Here is a 15,587-nt window from a genome sequence, read left to right as displayed (position 1 = left end):
CTTGACCTTGAAAGTGGAAGCAGAATGTTATGGATGTTAGAGATGACTGTTAATGGTGTTTTACATAATAATGTCATACGTAACAACCCTATGAGTCCTGCAGGTCTTAACACTGTACTTCTTTAGTGATGTGATAGGAATGTCAGCTTAGTAAACTTAGTACTGTTTTGCACTTCTTTTCGACCACCTGGCCAAAACTATAATACAAAGTAACGGAATGAAAAAGTAATGCCATCTTAAGAAACTCATTTAGGGCTGTGGAAATGTGGCTTTGTGGTACAGTTATTGCCTAGCGTGCATGAAACCCTGGGATCCATTGCTTAGTACCACATACACAGAAAAAGAAACACTGGAAGTGGTACTGTGGCTCAAGTGGTAGAGTGCTATCTTTGAGAAAAAAAAAAAAACTCTCAAGAACAGTTCCCTGGCCCTGAGTTGAAGCTCCAGGACTGGCAAAATAAGTCATTTTGTTAGTAAATGCAAAATAACCCATCCATAGAATATATAATTGCTCCTTCCATACTGATACCTGACAATAGTCCTTAATTCATGTACTTTAACTATATTTAAAAAAAAAAACTTTGTTGAGCAAAAAAAGTTTTGTTAATAGGTCATGGCAAGTAATGACAGGAATGTGTTTAGATATCAGTTGAAAAATAATGCTGGAAATTCAAAGATTCCAAACTTTTGAGTGTTCAATGCTAATCACAATGAGAAGGGTAGTCTAAGTGAGATTTTGGAAATGTTTTTGTCAAGCATGGCACCAAAAAGGCACAACATAATTAATAGTTTTGACAGAAGAGAAGGAATAACTCCAGATGGAAGGAATAAATGATAATAATAACTAAGTTATACCAAAAACAGTTCTAGGGAACCATTTTCAGTTTTTGACGAACTAGTTATCAACTAGGCTTATTCTTCATCGCCTTTGGCATTCTAAAATTCTTCAGCTAGTTCTTAATATCTCTGAGATAAGTTTTATATCCTTCTTTCATACCTGATCTCCTTTGCTTTCTAAAAATCTGTCTTTCTATATTTCCCTTTGAACAATTTCTGAACAATTCCCTATGAACAAATTCCTAAGCAGTATGAATTAACTTCCTCTCTCCCAGCACTACACACAAATATTTAAGAGTTGTAACGGGATCATTTCAAGTAATATACTGCAAATATCACTACAATATCATGTGTATATCTAAAATTCCCTTGAAAATAATAAACTCTACTTTCTATTGAAGGTTAGTTATTTTATTCTAGGAAAGTTTTGGAAAAATAGACAGTATATCTTAGAAGTGAAAAAGGTCAAAAATTAGTAGCATCAAAGTTTTAGAAGGTGTCTGTCTTCAGAAATATATATATATATATATATATATATATGTGTACATATATATATATATATATGCACATTTGTTTGTATAGAAAGACATACATTTTTATAGATTATTTGTCATCATATGTATATGTATAATTATATATCTAAATTTATGTATAAAAAAATGTACATTATACTGAAACAGAAATCCTAAAATATAATTAAAATTTAAAAAATACATCAAACCAAGTGCCAGTGACTCATGCCTATAAATGGAGCTGTTCTGGGTAATGAGATCTTAGAATTGTTTTTGAAACTAGCCCAGACAGGAAAGTACTTGTTAGATTCTTATTTCCAATTAACCACTAAAAACAAGAATTAGCTCTGTGCCTCAAGTTGTAGAGTGCTGGAACTGAGCATAAAAAGGCTTAGGGACAATGCTGAGGCCTTATAAACAACAAAACAACAACAGCAACACAATATATTACATTAATTTCACAAAAGCATCTTTTAACTGCAGTGAACATTTCTTAGAAACATGTATACATGCCCCTGGAAAATGTTAAGTAAAAGTATAGAATATTTACATCTATGTTAAATACATGACTATTTAAATTGTTTAAGATATTTAGGTAATGATTAGGAATTAAGAATAATGATAATATATCGAGACTGGTTTTTATTCTATTTTACAATAGTAATAAAATGATATTTGTAATGATTACGTAAATTACTTTTATTTGGTATTTGAATTATAATAAGTGATAAATATTTTTATGTGATTTCCATAGGAAAGAATCATTTTCTTAATGGTATCAATTCTTTTGTAATTTCAAAACAATTAAGAAAATTAGTCCAAGGTTTATGCTAAGGCTATGTTTGTCCTAATTCGTAGGAATTAAAATTCCAAAAATTCAATGGATATTGACATTCAGGAACATCTTCATGGCTACTAATATTGGAGTTGTTTAAGTGGAATTGTTTTATTTAATTTGTTATTTTCACAAATAAATCATGATGATTATGTATTTTGTATCTTTTTTACTGCTAATGGCTCTTACCTTGAGAATAATTTTTCCCTAGGAAAGTAGAGAAAAGCAATTGGATTCAGCAAGTAACATATGGCTTTCATAAAATGCAGATGCACAGATTTGGGTCTTCTGTCATTTGCTAAAAGTTTCTTCCAGAAAATGTTATCAATTACTTATAAGTGATGCACAATTCCCAGGTATTCTAGTTATCACATACACTTTTTGATTGAGTTATCTCTGCATAAACTCAAAATAAACAGACCAAAAAACTCAAAATAAACAGAAATCAAATATTTGTTTAAAAAGTTGTAGTTTACAAATAGTTTTTAGCCAACACCGAAAACATCTTTTCAGATATTCTGCAATTTTTGTGAAGAATTTTTAACAATAGTTTTTTTTTGGCTGACATGTAATTCACATGCCATATATGATCTCCATCTATAGTATACATTTTAGTGCTTTGGAAGTGAATTGTACAATCATAGTTTTGCCAAGCCTAATTTTCACAAACTTGCGATTCTTCCAATAGAAATGCTGTAAATTTTAGAACATACATTAAAATAGATATAAAATTCACTTACAAGTATTTGTCCAGCATATATCCTCTCTAGTGTGTCTCTTCAAAATTCGTTTTTGGGGATTATTTCCAGGGTCTCACAGAGACTACTCTAGTGCACTGTCAATAAACTACATTCTCTGTCCAAACAAGTTTTTTTTTTAAATTCTCTTTAATACAGACATAAAAGTGTAATGGCTGGATCTTATACAATTCTCTTTGACCATTTGAAGACTTGACAACTTGCTTGCTAAAATGATTGCAGAATTATACAAATCAATCCAATATGTGGAGTATATAAATTTCTCCACAAATGCATTACTATATTTTGTGTCATCTTTTTATATTATGGTAATACTAGTGAGTTTTCATTTTATTTTTTCTTAGATATTAAAGAGGAGCTTATTTCATATGCTCCTCCTATTCACTATTAATTTACATATATTCTTTAAAGAAATATCCTGTTTGGGAAAAAATTATATAAAATTAGAAGATATAAAAGTACTTAACACTAAGTATCATTGTAGCTTTAACAAATATGTGCCCTCTATCTGTTGGATATGTTTTCACTTCTTTCATAGAATTATGAAAACTTATCAGTTGATCTTAACCAGTTAATTCTTGCTTTTCTTTAGCCACTAATGCTTTCCATTTCAAATTTTTAGAAACCTTTACTGATCCAATGTCATTAATTTTTACATTTATGTTTTATAGGTTTTTACATCTCACATTTAGTTTGATAATCACATTTTATTTTAAATTTTTGTTTAAGTTTTGAGGAAGTAGTCTAAGATCTAGAAAGGCAATAGTGCCAATACACCCATTTAAGATTCTATTTTTATTTCATAAAGTCATAGCATCCTTTTCAAAATCTATTGACCATAAATCTAAGAATTTATTTTTGATAAATCTGTTACATTCTTCTATGTGTCTGTCCTTATAGTAGTGCAATGTTGTCTTCACCACTAAACATGGTAATAAGATTCAAATCTAGTATGGGGGCTCAAGCTACACCATTTTACAAAATTGTTCTGACTGACCTGTATTCCTTGAATTTACATATGGGTTTATTGAACAGCTGGACCAATATTCTACAGAGTTATCTAGATGTTTGATAGTCACTCATATTGTGCACTTTGTGAAAACACAAGACCCCAGATATTATATATAGAAAAAGTCTTAAGAGAATGCTTGAAACAACTAAAATTAACTTAGGAATGAGTTAAAATTTAGATATAGATTTAGATATATGAATAGCACTATACCATAATAAACCCGAATGATAATGACTTGAGCTGTACTACAGAAGAGAGTGAGAGGGGATAGAATAGAATGATGGACCACATAAGAGCTGTATGTCATTGGTATAGTGTTTCAAAAATCAGAAACTCTTCAGAGAAGAGAAGGAGGAAAATAATCAAAGGGTCCTGAATCAATTTTCTTTTTAATCCACCTAATAGTATGGACTGAAAATCAGAGAAGATGGGAAAAAATAAAATAGAAAATAAAGCATTGTATAGACCACTTACAATGTAAAGAAATATTAATAGGAATATGAAAAATAATTTCCAAAGAAATAAGAGAAAGAATAGGTAATCTCTAAAGAGAAAAAGAATGAAGCCAAAAAAAGAAGAAAAGTAAAACCTTTCTCAACAACAAATGCAAGAGTTTGGAAGTGGAAAGGCATTGGAAATATTCTAAATACAATAGAATAATAAAAATTGCTAACATGGATAGAATATAGATCACATTTTAGCATATGTAATTTTGAAAAAAACATACTAGGCATGAAAATTTAAAAGTCGTAATTTAAAACACTACATTATAACTACACAGTATAGTTCAGTGGTTAAACCTTGGCCTAGCATATGTGAAACAATGGTGTGATCTCCCAAGCATTACAAAGTACACACAAAGCATACACACACAAAAACAACATAAACACACACACACACACACACAAACACCATATACACACATTAGGAATATTGTTATTATCATATTAAACAGAGGAAATTATCACAAATAGTAAAAGTATGTTAATATATGAAATCATAATATAGCTCATACTATTTAAAAATTTAGTAGAAATAAAATAGACACAATATACTTGGATTTTTATAGATGAAGTTAATTGAAAATTAAGAAATAGAAGATATGAGAACCTTTGCAAACAAGTTTTAAATAAGAAACATTTTGAAATATTTATCCTTTTATTTTGACAAAAGATTGATGCTACTGGTGTTTTAACTCAAGATTTAGAATATGATAACAGGCTGCTCTATATCTCACTAGGGATGGCTATATCTCTAATCATCTCAATGTGGATATTTCTATAATTAGGTCTCAGTTTCTCAGGCTCTCCCGAATTACAAACCCTATTCGCAGTTCCTACCATTGCTAAAAAATGGAAGCCACAAATCACCCTGCCCAGCTCAAACCTTTTTTTAATTCAAGTACAAATACCAAATACAAGTACCAAAATGTGAACAGGTAATGAAGCCTTTCTTATTAAAAGTATGTGCTTCTTAGAAATACAGTAAGTATTTGTTACCTGGAAAATATGTTTAGCACTATAAGAAAATAAATTTATTTAAATCCACCAACCATATAAAATTCAGAAAATAATTTTAGATATTCACATATTAAATATTTTAAAAGTAAAATATATATGTCTGAATAATTTACATGTGTTAAAATTATGCAAAATTAAATTAACTAATCCTACAACCATGAAAAAAGAATTACCGTAAAGAAACAAAAGAAAATAAGTAATTAAGTTCAAAATTTGAAATTTACATAGTAAAACGGATTGTACTGTTTAGTTGACATATGTAACTGCAAACCATCTGTATATCAAATTTAATAATAAAAATACATGAACAAAGAAAGAAAAAGTACAGTTGTTGAGTGTATAAATAAAATTGATGGAGGGGATAACAATGTTCCTTCCATGAGAAATGTACTCATTACCTTACTTATGTAACTGTAACCCCTTCTACATTACCTTCATAATAAAATTAAATTGAAATTAAAAAATGAACCAAATAATATTCCAATTAAGAATTCTTAGAAGCCACTGGTTAAAAACTTTGTAAAATCCGCCCCACTTACCCAAGGGATATATTTTGAGGATAATATATAAATACATAAATTTCAGCAGAGAAGCAAAATGTTTAAAAACTGTTACAAAGTTAAGTAGTAAATCAGAATATATTACTATAATGATCATTATATGAATTTTTAGTGGTAGTCAAATATGTAAGAAATGAGGCAATTTTCCATTCGTTTGCACATAATAAGTGAGAATTAATTTTCTAGGTCTTTTTAAATATATCATAAGTTTAATAAAGAATTATTCTGTCACATCATATGATAATCAGTTAAAGATGATATTAAAACAAAGAACAGATTGTACTAAGTTTTGGGATGTTAATGTATATACTTATTTTGGTTGTGGGAAATTGTGGGTATTTCAACTTTGGGTATTGTTCTTGCTAGGTTGGCATAATATCAGTGGCTAATTTTAGGATAGGGATTCCTTTCCACAAGAACATGCACCTGATCTGTCCTTTTATCCTTCCCATCATCAATGGCATCAGAGTTGCAAACCAACGTCTCTAGCTTCCTACCTTAGCTTGCCTGGATCCTGCAGTCCTTCAAATCTTAGTGTCTATATAGTGCAGGATGGTGTAAATGATCCAATGCATCCAGCATTTAGGATATGGAATGTGATGTATTGATATTCATTGTGTTGGTCACTTTTCTGTCATTATGAGGAAAATACCTGCAAAGAAAATTTCTGTGGAGGAAACTATTATTTTGACTCACGTTTTAAGAGAACACAATGTTAGAATTCATCACATGATAAAATAACAGGTAGAAAATATCAAATGTTGATTGATTGTTTTTCCAAGTACGTTACCTATAGTATCTAACTTAATCCTCACAATAATCCCATGAAGTAGAACTACATCTATTTCTAATGCTCAGATGATGATATTGAGGTCTTCAGAGTTGGAATTACTAGTACAACATTGCACACATGGTAAATGCTAGCCTGCGGCCCATTCCCACTGTATCAAATAACTTCATTCTATTTTATGACTAAAATACCAGCACTTAGTCTACTAAATCTAGGAAATTTTCCCAGAATTACTGTCCACACTCTAATAATATTTCACTTTATCCTTGTTAGAAAATAGGTAAATGAGCCGGATGCCAGTGGCTCACGCCTGTAATCCTAGCTACTCAGTAGGCTGAGACCTGAGGATGGCTGTTCAAAGCCAGCTCAGGCAGGAAAGTCCGAGAGATTCTTATCTCTAATAAACCACTAGTAAACCAGAAGTGGCATTGTAGCTCAAGCGGTAAAATGCTGGCCTTGAGAGGAAGAGCACAGAGACAGTGCCCAAGCCTAGAGTTCAAGCCCCACGACCAACCATAAAAACAAAAAGGAAATAAGTAAATGTAATATGAAAACTCCAAGTTCATAATCAATTTATACCTCCCTGGTGAAAGGAGCTGTTAAACTATAACATTCTTTATTTCTAGCTCAAACTTGTAGAAATCATATTCTATCCCATGACTCAAAACTGCACTGCCTGGAGACCCCCCCCATCACTGTTTAACACAGTCATACTGAAAGAATGGCTTGCCCAATTCCTGATGGAAACAGACTACAGTACTTATGCACCAATCATTTCCACATTGTACCTCACCTAATTTGTTTACCATTAGAAGTATTTTGATTGCTTTCTTACCTAACATTTTGAGAGAAAGGTGCTACTTTAAAATGCTATTAAAGCAAGACTGACATAAAAATCAGCTTTGACCCCAGATAAATATTTTAAGTTTCATATACCTAAAAATGCAGTTTGACCCCTCATTAATGTTAGGAATGAGAGGTTAAAAATCATAGACACCAAGACCTAAGCACGAATTAAAGACACTCAAACTTGTGAATACCATTGATTTAAAAAGACATCAATACTACTGCATATTTTCAAAATTTCTTGGATATTGAAGATTCAATCATAAAATATTAACACTTGAAAATAACTCATTTTCTTGGGAGTAGGACACAAAACCCAAGATTAATCCTAATCATTTTCAAAGACCTTTAGTTATCCTAAAAATTCACTCATAACTACAAAGATTCCAAAACTAACTGAAGTAGAGAGACACAAAGGAAATAATTTAACTACATCACATACATCAAAGGACTGTGTTAATAGAAAACAAAGTTATATAATAATTAGCTTAACAAACTCACTCACATTCTTTTATTCTATTTCATTTACTTTCATAAAAACTGGGTTTTCATAAAATGATGCATAGAAAAGCTTATATACCCACTTACATTTTCACTTACATCTTAACAATATTTATTTCAGAAATTTTAGCTCTATAGTCAATGAACTGAAAGAATACCAAAATATTCAAACGCCTTTCAGAAATTGCAAGAGCCTCTCTGGGATGTTATGTATACTGGAAAAGATATTCAAAAAACCTTATTTGTTAAAGTTGTGATAGTTACTCCCACAAAAGAACCATTAGTGAAGATCCTTGTGCATGTACAAAACAACTTCAAATACATCCATAATCTCAAGATGACACATGCTTTTTGTTTGTTCATTTTTGAAAGGAATATCTAACAATACTTATTTTCAGTCAATTAGATGGGATATTCAAACATAATATGGGGTTGATTATCTCTTAGAGAGAATAGATATGATTTTACAAAGAAAGTTATTTTCAACAGAAATCCGGAAAGAGTTTATCAACCTTGTGTTTCATAGGAATAACCAGAGAGTAATACCCGTTTGGTCAATTCGGTCAAACGCACTCCTTGAGTATATCTTAAAAGTATAACCAATTTAAGAGGTCAAATACATATATTGTACTGACAGTCATCTTACAGCAATAACTTTCTACCTAATTATATCTGTATCTTCTAACCTAATATATACTAAGAGCTGAAAGTGATCTCATTTATCTAACTTAATGTTGTAAATGCTTATATTGTGATGATATTATTTGACAAATAAAATGTACAGAAGGGTGGTTCCACTGAAATGACATGACAGAACACTGATAAATAAAAACATGGCAACACAGTTAGCTCTTTTCAGCCTCATTCTGTCCACATTGGCAAGCAACATTGCAACAGCACACGCACACATATACACATACACACGTGTGTACATGCACACACATATACATGCATGCAAATTCAGGATTTAGTACCAAAAAAAGTACAAATAAAATATTGGTGATTAGGACAAATGATAATTTGCCTTATTACAAAATAATGCACAATCCAGTCACCATGGATGTTACATTTTACTTGCCTCGCCACATGTGACCACTTAATTTATTTTAATTATTTAATAATTCATTTGTTCGGTGCTAATACTCAGGCTTGAACTCAGAGACTGGTTTTGTCCCAGAATTTGTTGTTGTTTTTTTTGTTTTAGTTTTCTCAAGCCTAGAGTTTTACTGCTTGTACCACAGCTCCATTTCTAACTTTTGCTGGTGACTTTCAAATCAGAATCTAATGGACGTTTTTTTTCTTGGTCTGCTTTCAAACCACAATCCTCAGATTTCATCTTTCTGATTATCTAGGATTAAAGACATGAGCCAACAATGTGGCATCTACTTTTTCCTCTGTAGTTATTTAATGCAAATACTTAGATAGTAATTTAAAACTTTATAGAAGCAAGATGTACAGTGATGATATTGTCCTGTCAGAAATTTAAGCTAGTAAATTTCTTCTTAAGACCATAAACAAAAAAATATCATGATATAATATAAGAGAACTCACTATTGAACATATGAGCTTTAAGAGCTTTCTAATAGATCCATTATTTGTTACCCAACATTAGGAAAAAAAAGTGTATAATGCAGTAGTAAAGTAGAAGTATTTTGTGGGCATACTTAAATTCCTTGATTTCTAAAAGACACTTGTTTTCATCTAAAAAAGTAGGCCTGTCTATGTCTTCATGTGATTTTGATGATTGAATGTGCTTATTGAGAAGTCAAAGTGTATTAGTAGTCCTTTGCTATCAATTAAATCTCACCTTTTCTTCTTGGAAAATATAATGGTTAAAGCAATAGTTCAGAATCAGCAAGCAATTGTTAAGATCACGCATCCAGCGCAAGTGGATCACCAGTAAGTAATCCTTGATCCCATTTTCCACAAAGTTTTGTCCCAGATACAATCGACATGCCTTCTCTAGCTGCTTTCCTTCACTCTACAGGAAAAGTGTGATTCAACTGATTTCAGTCATATCTGTTACTAGAATTATCGGATTTAGATTCTTGTCTGCGATTTGCTCACAGCTATGTCTCTTTATATAGGCTACTAAAAAATGTATTTACTAATTTCAAGTAAATAAATAAATTCTATTTCCATCTCTTTTATTATTATTTTTAACTGTGAAAATACTGTACAGAGTGATTACAATTACATGGGCAAGATAATGAGTACATTTATCAAGCATTGTAGCCTCCTCCTTTGTTTCCCCTTCCCATCCCTTCCCATCCTTCCCCTGCCACCACCCTCCCCCCCGCTGCACCAAAGTTATAAAGTTTATTTTCCACATAACGACTTGTACATCTCATTGTTGCAATAGGTCCACCTGTATCCCTATTTAAACGATTTGTTTTTCCCCTTTCCCTCCACAAATTATACCGACATCAAATACAGTGAAATCAGAGGTTACACTGTGAGGGAGGGACATACAAAGCAACAAAGAAATAATCTTACAAATGTGTTAGAAACAATCACATGAAAAAAAAATCATTTGAATACATATCTTAGGGTTCATTTCCCTAACATCACCTTATCTAACCTTTTCTGCTTGACTCAGATAATATACAATTGTTTACTCTATAAATTGATCAGAGGCATGGATTTTGTGGATAGCTAGGTTATTGCACATCTGTCTCTCTCCTCTTCCTTTCATGGTTCTCATAGATAAAATGACTGCTCAATAATTATCCTAATTTATTTTGTTTTTATATTTTTTTGTTGCATCATTTCACTTTTTGCTCTGCCAGTTACCCAAATCACTTACATAGAAGGCATTATTTCATATTTTCTCATTCTTAGAATAAGCTTCATATGAAGACACCACTGGCCCTCATTTTCCGTCTGTATCTTTGAAGTTGGGTTAAGGTTAGAGAGGCTGGAATATCCAGCAAAGGCTTAAGGGGGTTGGCCTGAGTCAAGGTAAGGTGAGTCCTGAGCACCTTCAAAGGAGGTACCTTTTGAATTTTATTAAGGGCTATGGTAACCCCCCACTTTTTGAATATGGCAAGAACCTGAGCCAGAAGGCCCTCCAGGCAGCTTGGGTTTTGAGGCCCCAGAATTATATCATCCATGTAGGCATAGGCAAGAGAGGTATCTGAACCCAGAACAGGCCGTAAAAGTGTGGCCAACTATTGTTGGCAGAAGGCCAGGCTATTGGCTATTCCCTTTGGCAGCACCGTCCATTCACACTTCTAATCAGGCTGGGAAAAATTAAGAGAAGGGATGAAGAAAGCAAACTTCTCGCAGTCATCTGAATGCAGGGGGACAGAAAAAAAAACAATCTTTAATATCTGCTGGAGCCTGCCGGCAACGAAAGGCAATCCTGAATTAGGGGGCAAGGATGCGGAAAAATAAAGACATAAGACACAGGATGGGGTTGGGAGGTCTGCAGCTCAAGACTGCAGCACCGTTTATTTTTAACTTTCCCTAATATATACTATTAGAAGTCAAGAGGTAACATAAGGTTACAATAGTCCAGAAAAACAAGGTAAATTTCAGGAAAAACAGAGTGCAGTAAAAACAAGACAAGGTCAACTGATAGAGAGTAAAAAAAACTCTGCAGACAAAGCAAAGCAATCCCGGGCACCTAGTGTTTCTTTTTTTTATTTTTTTTTTTCTTTTGGTCCGGTCGTGGGGCCTGAACTCTGGGCCTGGGCACTGTCCCTCAGCTCTTCAGTTCAAGGCTAGCACTCTACCACTTGAGCCACAGTGCCACTTCTGGGTTTTTTCTTTTTGCTTATATGGTGCTGAGGAATCAAACCCAGGGCCTCAGGCATGCTAGGCAAGCACTCTACCACTGAGCCAACTTCCCAGCCCACCTAGTGTTTCTTAAGTAAGCCAGCTCCTTGTACGTGCCTCCAAGTGAGCACAGGGGTCAAGATGACCTTAGAGCTTTACTGTCGGCTCCCAACAAATATAAATTACAACCAAGGTATATTCTGAAGGTAGAGAGGAAGTCCAGGGCATGCCTTTTAGGGGCGTTCCTAATAGCTCCATCCCTTCATTAACCTTACATCTTGGAGCATAAGCCAATCCCCTGAAGCTTTTTGAATAACAAATACGGATGTGTTCCAAGGACTCATAGAAGGACATATGTGCCCAAGATTTATCAGTTTCTCCACCAGAAGGTGGAGGGCTACAAGTTTAGGTTTGTTCAATGGCCACTGCTCCACCCAGATTGGGCTTCCCGGCTTCCACCTAATGGGAGGTACTCGGGGGGGCAGTGGCTTTTAGGATTGGGGGTGCACACAAGCGAGTCCCCTTTGTTCTTCTCTGTAGTTATGAAAGTTAAAAAAATCCTTTTTCTTAACTCCCTCTAGATCCTGTTTAAGACTTTGTGCTTCATATCCATCCAGGATATCATCATAGGATGCTTGATGGTCTGTAGTGAACATGACATCCATTTGTAGGGTGGAGTCCTTCTACCAAGGGGACGATCCTATGGGCTGAGGTCTTTTTGCCACGAGGCTGCCTGGGCCTCACAGCAGTGGGGATTCCTCCTTGAGTTAATGGGGCTAGAGGATGCCCCTCCCCTAGTTTAAAGGCTTTCCATCTAAATCAAACTTGGATACACATTCTTTTTCCAATGGTATCCCTCCCTGACCCTGGGGCAGGGTGTAGGGGGTAATTTGCTCCCAGGCTGGCTGGCAGGAGATTGTTGTGAACAGTCCCTCTTAAAGTGCCCCTCCTGGCAACATTTGAAACAAGTCCTTCTCCCCGATGGTCTTGGGGTTCTTTAGCCCTGGGCTGCCAGTGCCTGGGTAATAGCCTCAGTCATTACAGATGTCTGAGCCTTTAAAGCTAAAACAGTGATTGGGACTGGTGCTGTTGCATGTCCACATCCTGCGAGGCCACCACCCATCTGCCCAGGGAACTCTCTCTCAATCCTGTGCAGACCATGTAGTGGTTTGCATTCATCTCTTCCCAGACAAGCAGGTTTGCAAACTGATCTTGGAGGTTCCCTGCTGGCAGCTTCCAGTGAATGCTCTGTTGGACTTGGTCTATAAAATCAGGTAGAGGCTCACTTGGTTTTTGTCTCACTCCTGCTATGGGGGACTCAGTAGGCACATCATCCAGTTTGTACCATGCAGCAAGTCCTGCTGCCTCACCTGGTCATGGTACAGGCCAGGTATTGCGGCCTGTTGGATGCCAGTGGAGTACCCTTCCCCCATCCCTGTAAACATGAGTAAGTAATAGCTATAGCTGGTTGAGCCTGCTGGTTATTCTCCGCTCACACTCTGCATTCCTCCTTAAAGAAAGCACAACATTTAATAACTGAGAACAAGTAAGGACAGCTTTGGCCACATCCAGCCAGTCCTTAGGGACACACAGGTGATAAGCAATGTCTGGTAATAGGGTCTGGGCCCGAGGAGTTTGGGCCATCCTCCGCCACTGCCTTACGGAGTTCTTCAAGATCCTTAGCTTCCCATGGATACCATTCCAAGGGCCTGTTAGCTCCTGGTGCCAGATTGACTGGATACGCTTGGGGAAATGAATTCTGTGGCCTAGGGTCCGGGCTCTTGGGTGGTGGCCCTTTCTTTCCAGTGGCGGCCTCCGAGTAGGCTACTTCCCCAGCCCTCAGCCCATCCATGGAAGGTTGGTAGGGGTACAGGTCTTGCAAGTCCTTTTTGCAGGTTGCATAAGGCACCATGCCTCCCCTCTAATAGGGGGAATAGGGAGGGGGCCTACAACCCTCAGCAGCATCTGAGTTAGAGGGAGTAACATTCACCCTTATTTTGACTTCCACTGTGCATGTGTCAGTGTGTTCTCAGTCGAATTTGACCCATTCCTTTTCCTTCTCACTTCCCAAGTCCTCCTGTACTCTTTCTAGGCCTAATGTTGTCTCCTCCTCCTTCTTCTGTGAGATAGCATTACCCATAGTAAGGGTTTCACTTACCCTGAGAGACTGCTTAGCCTCGGCAAGTATCTTTTAACTTTGTGCCCCACGTTGGGCGCCAGATGTCGGGACTTTGTCCATCCCACGAAAGATGGATGGGGCCCGAGGAAAGGTAAGTGCTGACGCTCGCCCATTCCCCAGCCTCCCTCAACCCAGGAGATAATCAGATGCAGCAGGGAGTCAAGTCAGGCAGGAAGAAACTCATTTATTAACAGAGCAAGCCCTTTTTAAAGCAAAAAAGAGTGGGAGGCATGGCAGGGGAGGAAGAGGAACCAATCACTGTCAAGGTCACACCCTATCATGCACCTAAGCTTCCACAGGCTGGTTACGCACTGAATGTAAAGCAAATTGGGTTCTGCCCACTCAACTCCCTCTCAGCACCATCTTTGCTGCCCATGTGCTCTACAGTAAATTGGGCTCTGCCCACTCAACTCCATCTCAGTGCCATCTTTGCTGCCCATGTATCCTACAATCAAGGAAAGGATTCTTAAAGGTGTCATAGAGAAAAGATTGATTATTTATAAAGGATATACAGTCAGAATAAATACAGATTCCTTAGCTGATATGGTAAAAAGGAAAAAAGAGGCTTGCATGATAGATGACAAACATTAAAGGCAAACAACTACCAACCATGAATATGATCCCAAGCCAAACTCTCCTTTGTATTTAAAGGATATATAAAAATATTTCATGGGGCTGGGAAGGTGGCTAATTGGTAGAGCACTTGCCGTGCGTGCCTGAGGCCCTGGGTTCAATTCCTCAGCACCACATAAGAAAAAAGAAAAAAGCCAGAATCAGTGCTGTGGCTCAAGTGGTAGAGTGCTAGCCTTGAGCTGAAGAGCTGAAGGACAGCACCCAGGCCCAGAGTTCAGGTCCCATGAACACACCACCCCCAAAAAAAATCATGACAAAGAAAACTTGAAACAATTTATCTCCACCAGATCAGCAGGATAGAAGTGAATCAAATGTATCCTACATAGAGAAGATCATGAAGAAAAGAAACGTAATATAAGATGTTCCCTACCAGAGAACAAGGTAAATACATTAAGAGTAGATGAGGCACAGCTCCTAAGAGCTCCTAAAAGAACCCACCCAAATATATAAAATTAGTTGGAAAAAAATGAGACATCACAACATAAATTAGCAAAATTGTGAATGTGATAAGAGAGCTTTGAAAACCATATGCCAATCACCTGGAGAATCTTGGAAAAATTGATGCTTTCCTATAGTTGAATTGAACCAAGAAATGATACATAAGAAGAAATGAAAATTAAATGTCAATAAACAATTTTCCATACCAGAAAAATATAGGACTCAATGGATTTACCATGAAATTAAGGCGTGCATAAAACTTACAATACTCAGATCTAACACTTCAGTGGAATAGAAAGGGAAATGGAATTATCAAACACATTCAATGAAGCTAGAATTAGATTCTTCCTCATATCAGATAGGGACTCACCAAAGAAAGAGAACTA

Source organism: Dipodomys spectabilis, unplaced genomic scaffold, assembly GCF_019054845.1.
Source record: "Dipodomys spectabilis isolate Male_0828 unplaced genomic scaffold, ASM1905484v1 ptg000195l, whole genome shotgun sequence".
In the NCBI taxonomy this organism is placed as follows: Eukaryota; Metazoa; Chordata; class Mammalia; order Rodentia; family Heteromyidae; genus Dipodomys; species Dipodomys spectabilis.
This window is presented reverse-complemented; position numbering follows the sequence as displayed.